Raw genomic sequence first — 16,536 nt, 5'->3', positions numbered from 1 at the left:
AGGCATAGGCAAACTGCCCTGTGTGGGGCGGGACCAAGGGTGTGAGGGGCGGGGCCCATGAGAGGCTGGGCGGAGTCCCAAGGTGCCCTCGGAAGTTGGAAACTCCAAGGAACGAGAAGGCGCAGCGCTGGGAGGTCGCTAAGGCCAGAGGAGAACTAACGCCTAGATGGAAAGGTGGATCAAAGGCTTCTGGAAGGGCCGGAAGCCACCCTCTGCTCTCCGTGACAAAGAGACTCCGTCGCGGGAACAAGAAATAATCTCCGTTCGAGTCAACTCAACCCTCATGAAGCAGCTACTGTGTGCAAGATAACGGAAGGGAAAGTAAGGTGGAGAAAACACAGACCCTGCTTTCAAAGGGTTTAGTCACCAGTGGTAAGAATAATAGGGCGCAGCGCTCGAAGCACCCTGGGAAAACGTATGTGGAGCCACATCATGGAAAGTTGCCTTTCACCTAGGGCTCCTCTCAAGATCATTTCGTCTCCCTCTCCCCCTCCTCCTCCACACTCTTTAACCTTCAGGTACAGAGGGTAAACAACTTGGCTCATGAAATATGCAAAACCCCTCTTGTTTTTTTTCCCTTTAACCCCATCCTTACTCCCATCCCTCCTCAGCCCCATAAACATTCATGCTACTGTGCTTGAATATGCATTTTTGAAAAGTGTATGCATTTTTATTAGTGTATTTTTTAATGATATGGGACTTTAGGATGATCTTATTTTCTACTTTTTTTCACTCAATATTCTTTTTATGAATCTATTCTTTTGCAGTTGGTATTGTAATCCTAGTTTATCGCTTCTGATTGCTGCACAGTATTCCATATTGGACAGCAACACATGTGACTTCCATTCCCCAAATGGATACCAAGGCTACCCCTACCTCTCAGCGATAATCATCCTCGTCCATGGTCTCTTGTGGACCTATGTGCAATTCCTCGGCAACATATGCCTAAAAATGAGGTTGGTAAGTTATAGTGGATGTACAGGGCAATTCACATTTGGTTATGCAACTTGTCCTGCACAAAGACATCCAGCCATGCACCAGTGGGAGCTGGAAAACAGCTTTCCTATGTCATGTGCCCTGCTGAAGGAAGATCTGCCCTTTTCTTCCCCCAAAAGCTCTGTTCCCTAGTCAAGTCACGAACCTGAGAGGCTATTACTATTGAGAGGGTTTTCCTCTTTCAAATTCATTTGCCCAGTGGTAGACACTGTTTTCCAATGGCACAAAGGTGCCCAGTAGCCTGCTAGGAGCCCTGGGTACTTAACTTCAAGTACTGCTAGATGGCACACCAGAATTATTGCTCTACACTATCCTCCAGTGCACAGTGTGAGGGTTTCTGGCCCTACTCTCATCCTTACCAGCACATTGTAGTTTGTTTATTCATAAACACTCACATAGTGTTTACCAAGTGTCAAATACTATTCTAAGTGCCTTACAAATACTGACTCATCTAATTAGCCAATTTTCTAAATTCTGTCAATTATCATGGAAGTAGTGTCAACATATTTTGGCTTTATTCTGCGTTTCTCTGACTCCTAGTGAAATTGAACATTTCTTCATACATCTGTAAGCCACTTGGGATTCCCTTCTGTGAATTGTCTATTTATAGCCTTTACCTATATTTCAGTTGCTCTTTTTCTTTTTCATTTGATTTGCAAGAGGTTTTTGTACATTAATCTGGACATTAATCTGCTTTCAAAGACTGAAACCTTTGCTTGCCATGTCCTTTGTAAAACAATAATCCTTCATTTTGTAGCCCTTCATTGTGTGTGTGTGTGTGTGTGTGTGTGTGTGTGTGTGTGTGTGTTTTACTTTTTACATGCTTTTCCAGTATGATTTAAGAAGTCCTTCTCAACCCCAAGGTCATAAAGGTATTGTCTATCATTTTCTTACATTAGTGTCATAGTTTTACTTGTTAGCATTCAGTTCTTGAGCCCATCTTACTTTTGCGTATGGTGTGAGGTAAGGATCCAATTTTTTTTTCTCAGAGGAGTGAGCCCATTTTCAACATCTTGGTTCCCAAATATAGACAGTTCTGCACTGAGCTCTGTGGTTTGCTCCTGTGCTAGTACCACAAGGTTTTATCATGATGGTTTTATAGCCAGACATCATGATTGAGGGCAAGTCCCCCACTCCTACTTCTTCTGTCAAAACGTCACTGGCTAATCATGAACCTCCATCAACCCATATAATTTTCAGGATGTTTTCAAGTTCCTCATGAGAAATCTTAACTGGGACATTAATGAATTTATGATTTAACTTGGGGAAAATTCACATTTGTATAATTGTATCTCATTCATGAACAGAGACTGTATATCTGGTAGACAAAAAAGGACATAATATGGCAGAGGCATAATGCACTATGGAGGCAATAGGAGAAGTGGCAGCTGAAGCTGGAGGATCAGGCTGAACCAAACTGCAAGCCAAGCTAATGGAAATGAGAACACAGGGTAGGCAACAGGGCTCAGGCTACTTTGTGTGTTTACAGGAGATCCAATCACACGCTGGGACTAACAGGTGGTGATACCATCATGATCCAGAGAGACTCCATAACATTCCTGAAGGTACATAACAGAGAAAGACCTAGAGGGCCCTGGCCACCCATATCTTGTATTGGTATCAGTTGTAGTGCTATATGTCTTCCCATTTCCCAAGAATCTTCTGAAGGATTATTTTACAAGCAGATGGCCTGCCAAGGTGACAGAAATTCAATCCAGAAAACACTTCTTTAAAGCACCTGCTGCATTGTAAGTACAAGGCTGGCCAGAGGAACCACAGAGCCAACTAAGACAGAGTCACTGCCCTTTGCATTCACAATCTGGCTTTGGGGGAAAGAGAAAAGACCATCTACAAGTAATCCCAACACAATATGATGGCATAATTTAGAACATGCCATGCCAACAGCGAGCACTATGGGTGCTGGGTCAGTCTAGACACTGATACCTGAGAGCATTATTTAGAATATGAGGACAAAAAGACCTTAACAAAGGAAATCAGGGAACCACAGGAGGTGGAAAGGAACATGACACGTTCAACTCACAGGAAAGAGATGCAAGTGACATCGACTTGGATGGATTAATGGATGAGAGGATGGGTGGTTGGACAAATTAATGTATGCTGATAAAAGAAAGTGCTTCATTTCCAATTTTCCAGATTCCTGAAGACCCTTTTCCCCTTTGTTGTTGTAATAAAAAGGAACACTAGGTGGCATCACACTACCAAAAGTTCTCACCTTTTAAAGCCTCCAGGAGACGCTCATCCACCAAGATTGGGTCAGCCCCTAATTTAGACAAGTAAGAGTGCTTCTATCAATTTCATTACTCATTACATCCACTTAATTTATTTACTGAGCCTCTACTATGTGCCCAGCCTTGTGCTGCCTAGTGTGGAGAATATAAAAGGAGTTGAATCGAGGATCTCCTCCCAAGGGAGCATAAGGAGAAGCAAAACACGCATGGCACCCCCTCCCCCACACAAAAAAATTGTAAAACACTCCAAGGCGGGATGTGGTAAGCACTGAAATGAGGATGTCGGAATATAATATCCAGTGTCATCTGACCCCTTTGACCTTCTGGTGCCTTCTCCCACCGCTCACTTCTTGCCCCAATGGCTTCTTTCAGTTCCCTGTGTATGTCATGTTCTTTCCCACCGCTTGGAGTTCACAGAGGTTGATCTTTCTGTCTGGAATACTCAACCATCCCTCTTCACCTGGCTAACTCCCGTCCACCCCTCCTGCAGATTTCACTTCCTCGGGGAGAGATTTCCTGACCATCCTTCAACACCAGATTACCTTTGCAAGTACCATGTATTCGACTTCTTGGACCCTCTCACAATGGTAGTTAATCATGTGTTCATGGAAATGGTTGCTTAAGATCTGTCTTCTCTACAAGCTATCAAACAAGAAGGCAAGGTACATGTATGTCTTGTTCAGCCCTGTCTCCATTGGTATTGTAGGCTGAACTGTGTCCCCCTAAAACTCATATGTTGAAGCTATAGCCTCACTACCTCAGAATGTCACTGTATCTGGAGATGAGGGCTTTGTGAGTTAAAATAAGGCCATTAGGGTGGGCCTAATACAGTCTGAATTGTGTCCTTACAAGAAGAAGAAATTTGGACACACAAAGAGACACCAAGGACGCATGTACACAAAGGAAAGACATAGTGAAAAGAAGGGCATCTGCAAGCCAAGCAGAGAGGCCACAGGAGAAACCAAACCCACTGACACCTTGACCTTGGTCTCCTAGCCTCCAGAACAGTGAGCAAATAAATTTCTCTTTAAGCCACGCTAGTCAGTGGTACTTTATTATGGCAGACGAAAAAACCAATATAAATGGCCATCACTCCTCTCAGTTTACAACTATTAAGTAAGTGTCTATTGAATGAGCTCTAAAATAAGGAAGAACAGTGAAGAATAGCATATTAGGAAAAGCTACATGGTAGACATGGCCCTTGACCTTGACCTTAAATGATACAGATGGCTCAGAGAGTCATGGAAGAAAATAGAAGGAATCCCAAGTATGGGAAGTAGCATTGGGCACATACCAAGGCAAGAATGTAAAAGTCCTGCTATAGGGATGGTGCAGTCCCTCTCAGGGGCCAGTGGACACTAATGTTGAGAAAAGGGTAGGTGAATGGTGGAGGTTTGGAAGAATAACAGAGGCATGGCTGCAAACTCAAAGACCAGGGACAGCCAAGAACACATCCATTCACTCTGCCAGATAACTTGAATATATGATCATGAACTGTAATACCTCTGCAAAGCTCTTTGTTTAAACCTGGATATAAGTGCTTCCTATGGCACCCTGCTAGGATTTCTAAGCTGTGTGTTGTGACTCATAATAAGAACAGCTTTCTGTATATAACACTCACTTCTTTAGTAGCACCCAGTGAAGATACATCGCAGAACTCCAGAAAAGCAGAAAGAAACACTGAGATGTGGCTCTGCATGGAAAGTCCCTGCCTACGATGCAAAGCGACTGTGCCCTAAAGGAAACCTGCTCCTGCAAGGGATCAGAGAGGTCCTGTAGCCAATTTGGAGGGAGTCCACACAGCCCACAATTCCTTTCTCTGAGACTAGTAACTCCCCCCAGGAAGTATGTTCCTTCCTGATGCCAAAATGTTATAGATGGCCCTATCTGACTCCCTGGGGCCATAGCTGAAGGGTCGGGTAGAGACCTGATCCACCTGAGGTCAATCCCATTATTTTTCCTGGGGATTTATAAATGGGGTCAAGAGTTGCAAGCCACTCATTGCTGGGGCCTGGAACTGAGTATGTGAATCCCAGGAGAGGCAGAGAAAGGTAGGCTGAACAAAGGGAAGAATAAAGCAAATGAACGTGGGGAAGAATCCACAGGCCCAAGAGAAGGGAGCGTTGGGGGAAGGAGCCTCCCTGGTTGTTGGTGCCTCTTCAGAGCCTGGTAACTCCCTGGGGAGGCCTGGGAATACCCACACTCTTGAGTCCTGCTAGATACAACCTCCTAACAAACTGACTTCATTTGTTTAAACTAGACAGAGTTAGTTTCCATTGCTTATATCCCCAAAAACCCAAAAGTCCCGATCAACACAAATCCTGTTTATGCAGGCATTCTTGCGATGTCGCTTGAATTTAGTATCAAAACTGCATTTGGGGCCCCAAACAACATGGCAAAAACTGCCCCTGTCATCATATCTAACATTTCTCCCCCGGTCTGTTGGGAAGATTAAAAGCCCACGTGTTACAGAAAATTGTTGACATTTATCAGCCGACCCCCTGCTCACCTTAGATGACAGAACAGAGTCCCAGCTGGCTGGTGCTCTCCAAGACTGTGCGGGCCATATTTTATTCCTTTAATCTGCTCCTTTTCCAGCCTGCTGCAGACCAAACTTAACAGAACATTTGTTGAGCATTTGACATCGGTTCCCGAAGGATCTCCATACAAACTCCACTCTTGATACTGGAGGAGGCTACAAAGCTGGGGCACATTTATCAGGAAGATTGAAAGATTGGCCATGAAGTGGAAGCAGTGGGCGATCTGCCATTGCAGGCGATGATTTTTACCAGAAGGGGATGACAGTGTCACAACCACGCAGTTATCCAACCTGCCTTGCATTTCACTGGCTTAACAGCAACTGCGCTTCTCCCAGTCGGATTACTTTTGGGTATGACTGGTTCATTCAGTTGGTGCTCTTGCTGGAGAGGCCAGGCCAAGACTGCAGTTTGGTGTTCTTCCTAGAACAAGGGAGGACTTACACAAAGTCACCAGCTAACCGGATTATTCAAAAAGACTGAGTAGCTCCACACAACCTGTTCCCACTACAAATGAATAAATGAAATAAATTAATGAGTGAATAAGTAAATAAATAATTCCTTTAAAACATCAAAGCACAAATCCCTTGTCTTATTTCTGCTCTTCCCTGAAAACACCATATTTTCAAACATCTCTAGACTTTACCCATTGTCATGGGTAAAGTCTCCACTCCCATGTCAGGAATATCCTATGTCTCCTTCTTTGTCCAGTTAGCCTGTTCTTTTTTTTTTTTGCCTTTTTTTTTCAATATTTATTTTTGAGAAAAAGAGAGAGAGAGCACAAGCCACGGAGGGGCAGAGAGACAGGGAGATGAAGAATCTGAAGCAGGCTCTGCTCTGACAGCGCAAAGCCCTACGTGGGGCTTGAACCCACCAACCATGAGATCATGACCTGAGTCAAAGTTGGACACTCAACCGACTGAGCTACCCAGCCGCCCCCAGTTAGCCTTTTTAAAACTCAGCTCGGTGTCACCTCCTCCAGGAAGTCTTCCCTAGTTAGGTACTCCTCCTCTGTGTTGCTAGAAGACCTGTGTGTCATTCTGTCAATACACAATAGTGTAACCATGTGTTTATTTGTCTTTCCCACCAGACTAGAAGGACCAGTCTTCAAGTATATCTATGGTACTGACCCATAAGAGACAGTCAAAATAGAAAGTTTGATGAAGGAAGGAATTAAAAATAGGATTAGCTTATCCACTCAGGCATAGAGCAATTACTCTTGGGAGTAACTAGTGACTAAGCGAAGTTAAAAGGTATTGGAATACAAACATTTGCGATTCTAAGGTAGTAAACCAAAATCATCTTCAGGTATGCACCAGGTCCCCAAACAGAAGTATTAAGGATTACAATAAAATACATTTATCTCCTTTATCTCCCTATCCTTAACACAAGGGCCAAAGTTTGAACCAAATCTGTTTTCTTCTCCAGAGGGCCAAATGCACAGTAGATACTCAATAAAAGTTGACGACTAGCTTCTCATAGCTGCAGATAGGCATCTATAAAATGAAACTATTTGTTATGTTAAAGGAATAAACTCTCCTTTCTACCCTGGGGGTATGTTTCTTTCTTTCCAATATTTGCTGCCAAATCTACTGAATAATTTCAGCAGTAGAAAATGACTATGGAGCATCTACTGTGAACAGGTGTTCTCAGAGGCAGCAATGGGAGGGAGGCAGAAAGCCTCAAATCCCTCCCCACCCCCCCGCCCCAAGGTGACTGAAACCCAGCTGAAGTCAAGCAGGACAATTCAAACCTCCAGGACAGCAGAGACCAGTCTAAAATAACACTGTATTTTAGAATCTAGCAACAGAGTCTGTGTACTTTTTCTGTAAAGGACCAGATTAAGAAATATTGTGGACTTCATAGGCCACATGATCTCCATATCCAACTGTGCTTTTGTAGTGCAAAAGCAGCCACAGACAATACAAAAATGAATGGGCATGGTTTTGAACCAGTAAAACTTTATTTACAGAAACAGGTGGCACTCTGGAGTTGGCCTGCCAGCCAGTATTGCCAAGTCCTGATTTAGCACAATGCCTGGCATATAGTACGTGCTCAAATATTTATTGAATGAATGAATGGATAAATGAATGAATGAAGACAGGTTTTCCTAAGGTTATATAGCCTGGTGATTTGTTTTAAAGTCCCAGTGTACCATCTTTAGACATTAACTACAGGAAGCTCAATGAATACCTACTGACCAGAAATAAGTCTGATAGAAATTATCTGACAGTTTTCCTTACTCCAAGTGCTATGTGTGGTTGGAAATTTAACATGTATAAACCACCACCAGCTTTCATGACATAGGGGCACCTGGCTGGCTCAGTCGGTGGGGCGTGCAACTCTTGATGTCAGGGTTGTGAGTTCAAGCCCCACACTGAGTGTAGAGATTACTTAAGAATAAAAATCTTTTTTAAAAAAGAAAGAAAGAAGCATTTCTTTTCTTACTGTGGATCATGACTCATTAGTAATTTGTGGCCTGCCTTTTCATTTTCAAATAAGGGTAAGAGATGGGTAGAGAACGAAGAGGGAATACACCAGTTTGTCACATGTAGTAAGCATATTGTTTTTAAGGAATTTGCCTTTCAATTATAACACACTTTTATGTGTGAATATATTGGGTTCTAAGGGAAAATGTGTTTTCAAAAAAGCTTGAAAAATGTTTAAACACTATTGTAATCTCATTCTTGGGGAAATTCAGTGTAGTGATGAGGGAGCATAAGGCAAGCTGAGGGCAAAGTACAGACTAACAGCACCTCCCTACCCCCACCCCCACCCCCACAGGTGGGATATGTGTGATATTCCTCCCGCACTCCTGGCTGCCCAAGAACAAGGAAAAGAAAAGAAAGCAAATGGTTGACTGGCAGAGATCACAGTCATGCAGGATAGGAGTCTCCTTCAGTTTAGTTAGTAAACTTAGAAAAGTGCAAGATAACTTAGTAAACTGCAAGAAAAAGGCAATCTTATCCATAGCCTAATCTCCAGAAGCATATAGACTCCATTTTCTGGAGCCCTAATATCACCTTCATCAAGATGTAAGGGGGTTTAAGTGCTTGCCATGATGACGTGAGAAACAAAGGCAAATGAAAAATTAAATTCCCTTACTGCCTACAGCCCATTGACTAGTCCTTGAAACAGGCAGAGTGACCTCCCTCTAGGGGCGCAGCTGCCTCAAAGATGACCCGTTGCTAGGGGCAAAAGGGAATCTTGGCTTAACATTATCCTGACTCCCCAGGATCCTGTACATCTACTTTAACATATAAGAATTCCTTTGGATACTTCCTATATCTCAACTTCCCCAAGATATATGCTGGCAATCATACTCCAAGCTTATGGCCCCCTGATACACATCTGAAGGGTCTCAGGACTGAGATTTTACTAAGCAATAATAAATGACATTTTCCTAACAACAGCTAGCCCCTCAAGGTCCTGTAAACCTTGCTTCCAAAATTCCTTAGACTTACGCTGTCCCTAATCCCCTCCCAACCTGAAGGTATACAATCATTCACCCTCCACAACCCCAGTGCAGCTCTTTCTGCCCACAGGTCCTGTCCCCATGCTTTTTTTTTTTTTTTTTTTTTTTAATTTTTTTTTTCAACGTTTATTTATTTTTGGGACAGAGAGAGACAGAGCATGAACGGGGGAGGGGCAGAGAGAGAGGGAGACACAGAATCGGAAACAGGCTCCAGGCTCTGAGCCATCAGCCCAGAGCCTGACACGGGGCTCGAACTCCCAGACCGCGAGATCGTGACCTGGCTGAAGTCGGACGCTTAACCGACTACGCCACCCAGGCGCCCCCTCATGCTTTAATAAAATCACCTTTTTTTGCACCAAACACATCTTCAAGAATTCTTTCTTGGCCATTGGCTCCCAACCCCACCATCACCCCAAAACCCCATCAGTTGTACATTTGAAGGGGATTTACTTCGAACAGAAAGATACAAGGTAGTAGTTTAGGTCAAGATTCTGGAGCCATAGTGCCTGATTTAAATCCCGGCTCTGCCACTTACTAGCTGTGTGACCTCAAGCAAGTTGCTTAGCCTCTTTGGGCTTCAATTTCTTCTTCTGTTAAATGGGAATGCTAATGATACCTTCTGTGTGTGGTTATTATGAGAACTAAATGAGGTGTTATATGTAAAGTGCTTAAAGCAATAGTATAACCACATAGTATGAGTTTTACCTATTATTATACTGTCACTAAACAATAATGTGACCTTGAGTATATGACCCAGTTTCTCTGGGCTTCACTTTTTTTGACAGATAATCTTTAACCTGCTGTTTCCAACACTCCTAGAAGAGTGGGGGCATTCCCAGAACAAGGAAATTTCCTCTTTTCTCTGGGAAAGAAATAGCCAGATGTAAATCATCCTGTTCAATGGACACTCCTGAGGTCTCATCTCAGCAAAGCAGCCTATTCCAGTGAAATGCTCTGTAAACCAACTTGTTATTATCTCTTGAAACTGCACGCAAAGGTGAATTTATGATGGCAAGAGATCGACCAAATCAAGGAAAATGCTGGGTTTTTTTACCATCCATCACTCCGTCCGTGACTAGCGTTTGGCTTCCTGTCTCTCCCATTGTTGTGTATGTTATTCCACATACTGGGATAATCACAGCTGGGGGTGAATAGGAAATCTGTCCCCATATTTGCCTGGATTTTTTTTTCAATGTTCTTGACTGTGAAGTACAGTATGTGCCCAGCAGTTGGCCTGGTGTTGGTCACAAGTCACCTATAAATGCAGAATTTGAAGCCACATGTACGACCTGAGATTATGAAAACAGTTCCATTTACCTTCACACACACACATACACACACACACACACACACACACACACACACACACACACGAAAAACAGACCAGCAGAAAAATGGGTAAAGTTATAACTGACTATTTACAAATGAAGAAATAAAAATGGCCAATAACGCTGTTCTGTTCAGCCTCACTCCTAATTAAAGAAATGCACATCAACACATTCAGATATCTTTTTCACCCATAAAAGAAGCACACTAATGTAAGTTAGGAAAGTGCCAGTGCTGGAAAGGATGTGGGGCAACCATCATTCTCACACTTTATCATTGAGAGTCTAAATTGGGGAAAGCGGCCTTGGAGGATGGTTTTCCAATATGTACCTTACTTTTGACCCGACCCTAAACTATCAAAGCGTTCAACCAAAGCAGCCACCCACATACAGACTTCTTGTTTGAAAAAAAATACCCCCCCTATTTGTTTAAACCTCTAGTAATCTCAAACACATACAAAATCATAGTCAGGATTTTAATACCTGAAACCAATCACACTCCAAATTGACAAGTTAAAAAAAGAGAGAGATGAAAGAAGACATCCTTATCTTGCACTGACTTGAACATGAAGGTTTCTAGTGTTTCCCCTTGAAGCATGGCATTTGTTTTGGGGCCAAACTTCACCCTTCGTTTTTATCACGCTACAGAAGTGTTTAATTGTATTCCGATGCACTGCTAGAATTCTGTATTAACTTTTTCATTAGGATTTCTGAAAAAGTATTCATAAACGAGATGATGTGGGGAATAAAAGCAAAAGAAAAAAATCAAATTAAATTTCCTTACTACTTACAGCCCATTGACAAGTCCTTGAGATAAGTGGAGTGACCTTGCCCTTAGATCTCAACTGCCCCAATGTTGATACTTCGCTAAGGGCAAAAGGCAATCTTAGTTTAACACTATCCAGACCTCCAGGATCCTAGAAGTCTCCTTTAACTTCTAAAAATTCCTTTGGAAACCTCCTTAATCTCTACCCCCCCCCAAATACATGTTAGCAATTATCCTCCAAGCATAGGGCCCACTGATCTACATCTGAAGCATCTCATGACTAAGGTTTTATTAGGCAGTGATAAATGACCTTTTCCTGGGGCACCTGGGTGGCTCAGTCGGTTAAGCATCTAACTTCAGCTCAGGTCATGATCTCACAGTTCATGAGTTCGAGCCCTGACAGCTCAGAGCCTGGAGCTGCTTCAGATTCTGTCCCTCCCTGTTCATGCTCTGCCCCTCTCTCTCTCTCAAAAATAAATAATAAATCATTAAAAAAAGTTTTTAAAAATAAATAAACAAACAAATAAATAGCCTTTTCCTAACAATAGCTAGCCCCCCTCCAGGTTCTGGAAACCTTGCTTCCAAAATTCCTTAGAGACTTATATTATACCTAACCCCCTCCCTACCTGACGGTATATGCTCAATTTCTCCTCACAATCCCAGTACAGCTTTTTCTGTCCACAGGTCCTGTCCTTGTGCTTTAATAAAACCACCTATTTGCAGGGTGCCTGGGTGGCTCAGTCAGTTAAGTGTCCACTCTTGATTTCAGCTTAGGTCATGATCTCATGGGTTCACGAGTTCGAGCCACATTTTGGCTCTGTGCTGACAGTGCGGAGCCTGCTTAAGATTCTCTCTCTCCCTCTCTTTCTGCCTTTCCCCTGCTCATGCACTCTCTCTCTTTCTCTCTGTGTCTCAAAATAATAAATAAACTTTAAAAAATAAATAAAATAAAATAAAACCACCTATTTGCACCAAAGACATCTCAAGAATTCTTTTTAATTTTTAATTTTTTTTTTTTTTTTTTTTTTAGACAGAGCAAGAGCATGAGCAGGGGAAAGGGGCAGAGGGAGAGAGAATTCCAAGCAGGCTCCCGGCTCAGAGTGCAGCCCAACTCAGGGCTTTATCCCACGACCTTGGGATCACTACCTGAACCAAAATCAAGAATTGGACGCTTAACTGACTGAGCCATGCAGGCACCCCTCAAGAACTCTTTCTTGACTGTTCGCTCTGAACCCCAACATTTTCACGTCAATTATTATGTCCCTTTTCTTTATTTTCCCCTTTTTAATGAGGTATTATTATTGGAGTTTTGACTGATATATTATTACTGCCTAAGAAAAGAATACCAATCACTGAGTTTTTAAAAATGTAAACGACTATGCTTTTATTTCTATATATTGTATTTGTATCTTTTTTAAAAGTTTATTTATTTTTGAGAGAAACAAACACAGTGCAAGTGGGAGAGGGGCAGAGAGAGAGAGGGAGAGAGAAAGAGAATACCAAGCAGGCTCCGTGCTGTGCTGCCAGTGCAGAGCCCCATGTGGGATTCAAACCCACAAACCATGAGATCATGGGTTGAGCTGAAACCAGGGGCACCTGGGTGGCTCAGCTGCCACGGCCGACTTTGCAGTTTGTGAGTTTGAGCCCTGCGTCGGACTCTGTGCTGACAGCTCAGAGCCTGGAGCCTGCTTCAGATTCTGTGTCTTCCTTTCTCTCTGCCCCTCCTCCGCGCGTGCTCTCTCTCTCTCTCTCTCTCTCTCTCTCTCTTTCTCTCTCTCTCTCTCCCAAAAATAAATATTTTTTAAAAAATGTAAACAACTAAGCTTTTATTTCTATATATTGTATTTGTACCTTTTTTAAAAGCTTATATATTTTTGAGAGAAACAAACACAGTGCAAGTGGGAGAGGGGCAGAGAGAGAGAGGGAGAGAGAAAGAGAATACCAAGCAGGCTCCGTGCTGTGCTGCCAGTGTAGAGCCCCATGTGGGATTTGAACCCACAAACCGTGAGATCAAGGGTTGAGCTGAAACCAATAGTCGGACGCTCAACTGACTGATTCACCCAGGTGCCCCTGTGTCTCAAGTCCTTAAGGGGCTAATTCTCTTGTTTATTATACCTACCAATCTCATCCCTCATTGGTTCACTTACTAGTTTGTAATTTCTTATTATAAGCTCATTTTCCATGGGGGATTGTTTATTCCCTGAGGGATCAGAAGAAACAACCGGGTTTTGCATTCACTTCTGACAGGGACTAAGGAGATTCATCACTTTGGAACCAACTTTTATGTTTTGTATTGACTTCAAGATTCCCTCACCACATGGGTTGTGTAAAGTGGGGCCTCACACCTATGCTGCCATAGCTGGGCTAGTGGTTTCGATTTCTATGGCAGACAACATCAGTTCATCCAGAGCGCCAAACCACAAACTTCCTTGCTGTGACCGTGAACAAGTGGGAAAAATTTTTCTCCATTCTCTAGTCACTAAGATCTTCTGCACAGTCCCAGCTGTGAGCAGGGGTCTCTAGTCCAGATCTCTGCCTTGCTAGAACCCAAGGCCTGAGTGAGTACTCACCTCCAGTCAGCCATTTGGGCTTATTTTCACATCAAACACAGATGGGTGCTTCTGGATTCTCTCTTCTCATCTCACCCCCCGAGCTCCTCCTTTCTTCCTTTCATGCATTGCTATCTTTTTTTCAGCAGTTCTGTTAGAAGCAGATGGTCCCGTACTTCTTAGTCCCTCGTGGTCCCAGAAGTTGAATCTTTGTACTTTCCTGTCTTTTAAAAACTTTGTAGAGTAACCACAGGTGCTATGGAAACCACATGGCATAGATGGGGGTTCCAATGAAGGCATGGCGGTTCAAGGAAAACTTCCTGAAAGAGAAATTGCTTATTCTAAAGACTGAGCACACCTTAGCCAGGCCCCCCACCTCCCTAAAAAAGTGTGTGCGAACTGGGGGTGACAGGTTGGAGAACAAGGTGGGAGAAGGTTGCATGCAGAAGACAGAGCACATGTGACTATCTAAGTGTGGGGGTGGGGACAAACCCTATATCACATTCTGAGAAGCACAAGTTCCAGGAACTGCAAGGAGTTTGGGGTGGCATATGGAGTGAGACGTGAGGTTAGTGAGATAAGCAGAGGCCAATTCATGAACCGCCTGTGTGCCAGCTTAGAATAGTGGACTCTGTTTTGAGAGCAGAGGGAAACCAGTGCAGGTGACCATCAGGTCTCAGAGAGTGAAACGGACTGGTTTAAAAGAAAGACAAATCTAATAAATCTTCCTTCTATAAAGAAATACACACAGCGAACTTTGCAGACTGGATGGCAATCCCAGAGGGTGTTTCAGTACTAACCTTCACATTCCAGCATACATAACCCTGAACTCTTACTCCAAGGATTATAAGGCAATGTAGGGGTGCTCAGGCCAGTGTTCCTACCCCCCCCCCCCCCCCCGCCAAGAATTTCTTCTGCCTGCCTCAGAGAGAATGAGTGCCCTATCCATCCGCCTCACAAACATTTTGGAAATACACAGCTCTTTCACAAAAGTTTCCCCAGATCACTCTGTCAAGGAGGAAGAATTTTCTCTGCCCTTTAAGGTCCTTCTACTAGTCATTTGATTCTACTAAGAGTCAAACCGACAGCTGACAGATTTTTTTTACAGGAGAAAATCAGATTTAGGTTCCTATGTAAGGGGGATCCATGCAGACACGCAAATTCCAAAGGCAGTGAGGCAACAGGAGCTTAGGGGAGCAGAGGAGAGGGGTAGGGGCCTAAGGAGACAAAGGGGAGAAAGACTCTTAGCAGGGAGGTAAAAGGAGAAGTTTGGAAAAGAAAGCTTGCCTTATTATGCAGAGAAACCTCTTAGGTAAAGAGAAATCTCTGGTAATAGCTCTCTTCCTGGTGGGGCAGGCAATTGGAGGGGGAGATGAGCTCTTCCCAAATCTGCTGCGGTTTCGTTGCTTTTAATTCAAAATAATGTTCAGACCAAACTGGCCCCTCTTGGTGCAGCCTGCCCTTGGCCCCTACAAGCCCATTCCCCATGCCTCCCCACCAGCCCCCAAAACTCTTTCATAATTGTCCCTGACGTAAGGAAAGAGCTATGAGCAAAACAGCAAAATTTGAAAACAAGAGTAACCTGGGCCAAGGGCCAGGGGGTCTATTTTTAGGACTTTGTCTCACTGCCTGTTTCTCTTTCCGACTCTCCCTAATGTCTTCCAGGCGAGTGTTAAAGTTATTTGGCTGGCGCGAAGAGGGAAGGAAGTAGGTGATCTAAGACTCGACAGCAGTAGCAGTGGTGATAATCATTTGGACAGTGTGTTCTCATAATTTCCCCCAAGGTGCCCTCGGTGGCGTTTGACTCCCCCAAAGCCACTTAATGCAGGATTTATTCAAGCCGTTGCCGGCCACTTCCACTGGCTGTGGCACTGGAGCAGGTCACAAAGGGAAAATAAGAGGTTATGGATTTCATAACCCATTAAGCGCCACCAGGGTGCTGCTGCTGCTGTCCCTCCCGGCCTCAGTTCCTTCAAGGCTAACTCCACAAGGGTAAACAGGCTCTGGACATGAAAGCGCCCTTTACGGATAGACCCGGGTGGTCATCATTCTCCTTTGTGCAGGGTTACTCAGGGAGAAAGACTACGATGCTTTCGCTTCTCGTTTAGTTTGGTGAGTTCTTCTAATACATTCAAGCCGCAAAAAGAAAAAGAAAAAAGAAAAAAGAAAGAAAAGGGCCGGCGTGGCGGCTCAATTTATATTTCCCTCCCGGTGACAAAAGAGGTGGCCCCCGGAGTTCCGCCGCCCGTGAAACGCGCCGCGGGAAAACGCTCGGCCCACTAGCAGTGATTTAACCCCTTCCACTCCGCCGGCCCAGACCGACTTTTAAGGGCGTCCTGCCCGACATCCTGTCCACCCGCCCCAGTTTACTCCGGTGGCCAAAGCCCGGCTCGGCCGGTCACCTTACAGTCCTGCTGGCCTCTCTGAAATTTCTGGGGGTCAACGGGCCGACCTCTACGGGGACCCCGGGGCCGGCCGCCGCAACCCGCGTGGTCCTCCTTAAGAAGTTTCCGCTGCCGCGAGTAGAGGCGGGTGTTTTGTTCTTATAAGGAGGAAAAAGTTTCTGGGACGTCCAGGAAATGAGTAACTCCGCCGCCTTTAGGGCCGCGCTGATGGAGGCCAGCAGGCGGGAGCCGGCT

The 16,536-nt window shown here is 44.1% G+C and overlaps 2 long non-coding RNA genes across 2 annotated transcripts; one reads left to right on the top strand and one right to left on the bottom strand.

The window, feature by feature from the left end:
• Positions 1-10: 10 nt before the first annotated feature.
• On the top strand, positions 11-5,977 carry LOC147576143 (uncharacterized). Its single transcript, XR_015241806.1, has 6 exons — positions 11-372; positions 768-2,561; positions 3,151-3,290; positions 3,736-3,907; positions 4,875-5,090; positions 5,844-5,977. It is a non-coding gene; the product is annotated as an uncharacterized LOC147576143 (long non-coding RNA).
• On the bottom strand, positions 5,800-16,498 carry LOC147576142 (uncharacterized). The gene is made up of 4 exons (XR_015241807.1): positions 16,300-16,498; positions 13,919-14,217; positions 10,312-10,512; positions 5,800-6,289 (listed from the first exon to the last, which is right to left on the bottom strand). It is a non-coding gene; the product is annotated as an uncharacterized LOC147576142 (long non-coding RNA).
• Positions 16,499-16,536: the final 38 nt, after the last annotated feature.

The sequence above is a fragment of the Puma concolor genome, chromosome D2, assembly GCF_028749965.1.
Source record: "Puma concolor isolate L17-30 chromosome D2, mPumCon1.1.hap2, whole genome shotgun sequence".
NCBI lineage: Eukaryota > Metazoa > Chordata > Mammalia > Carnivora > Felidae > Puma > Puma concolor.
Note: the sequence above shows the minus strand (reverse complement) of the source record. Positions and strands in the feature narration are given on the sequence as shown.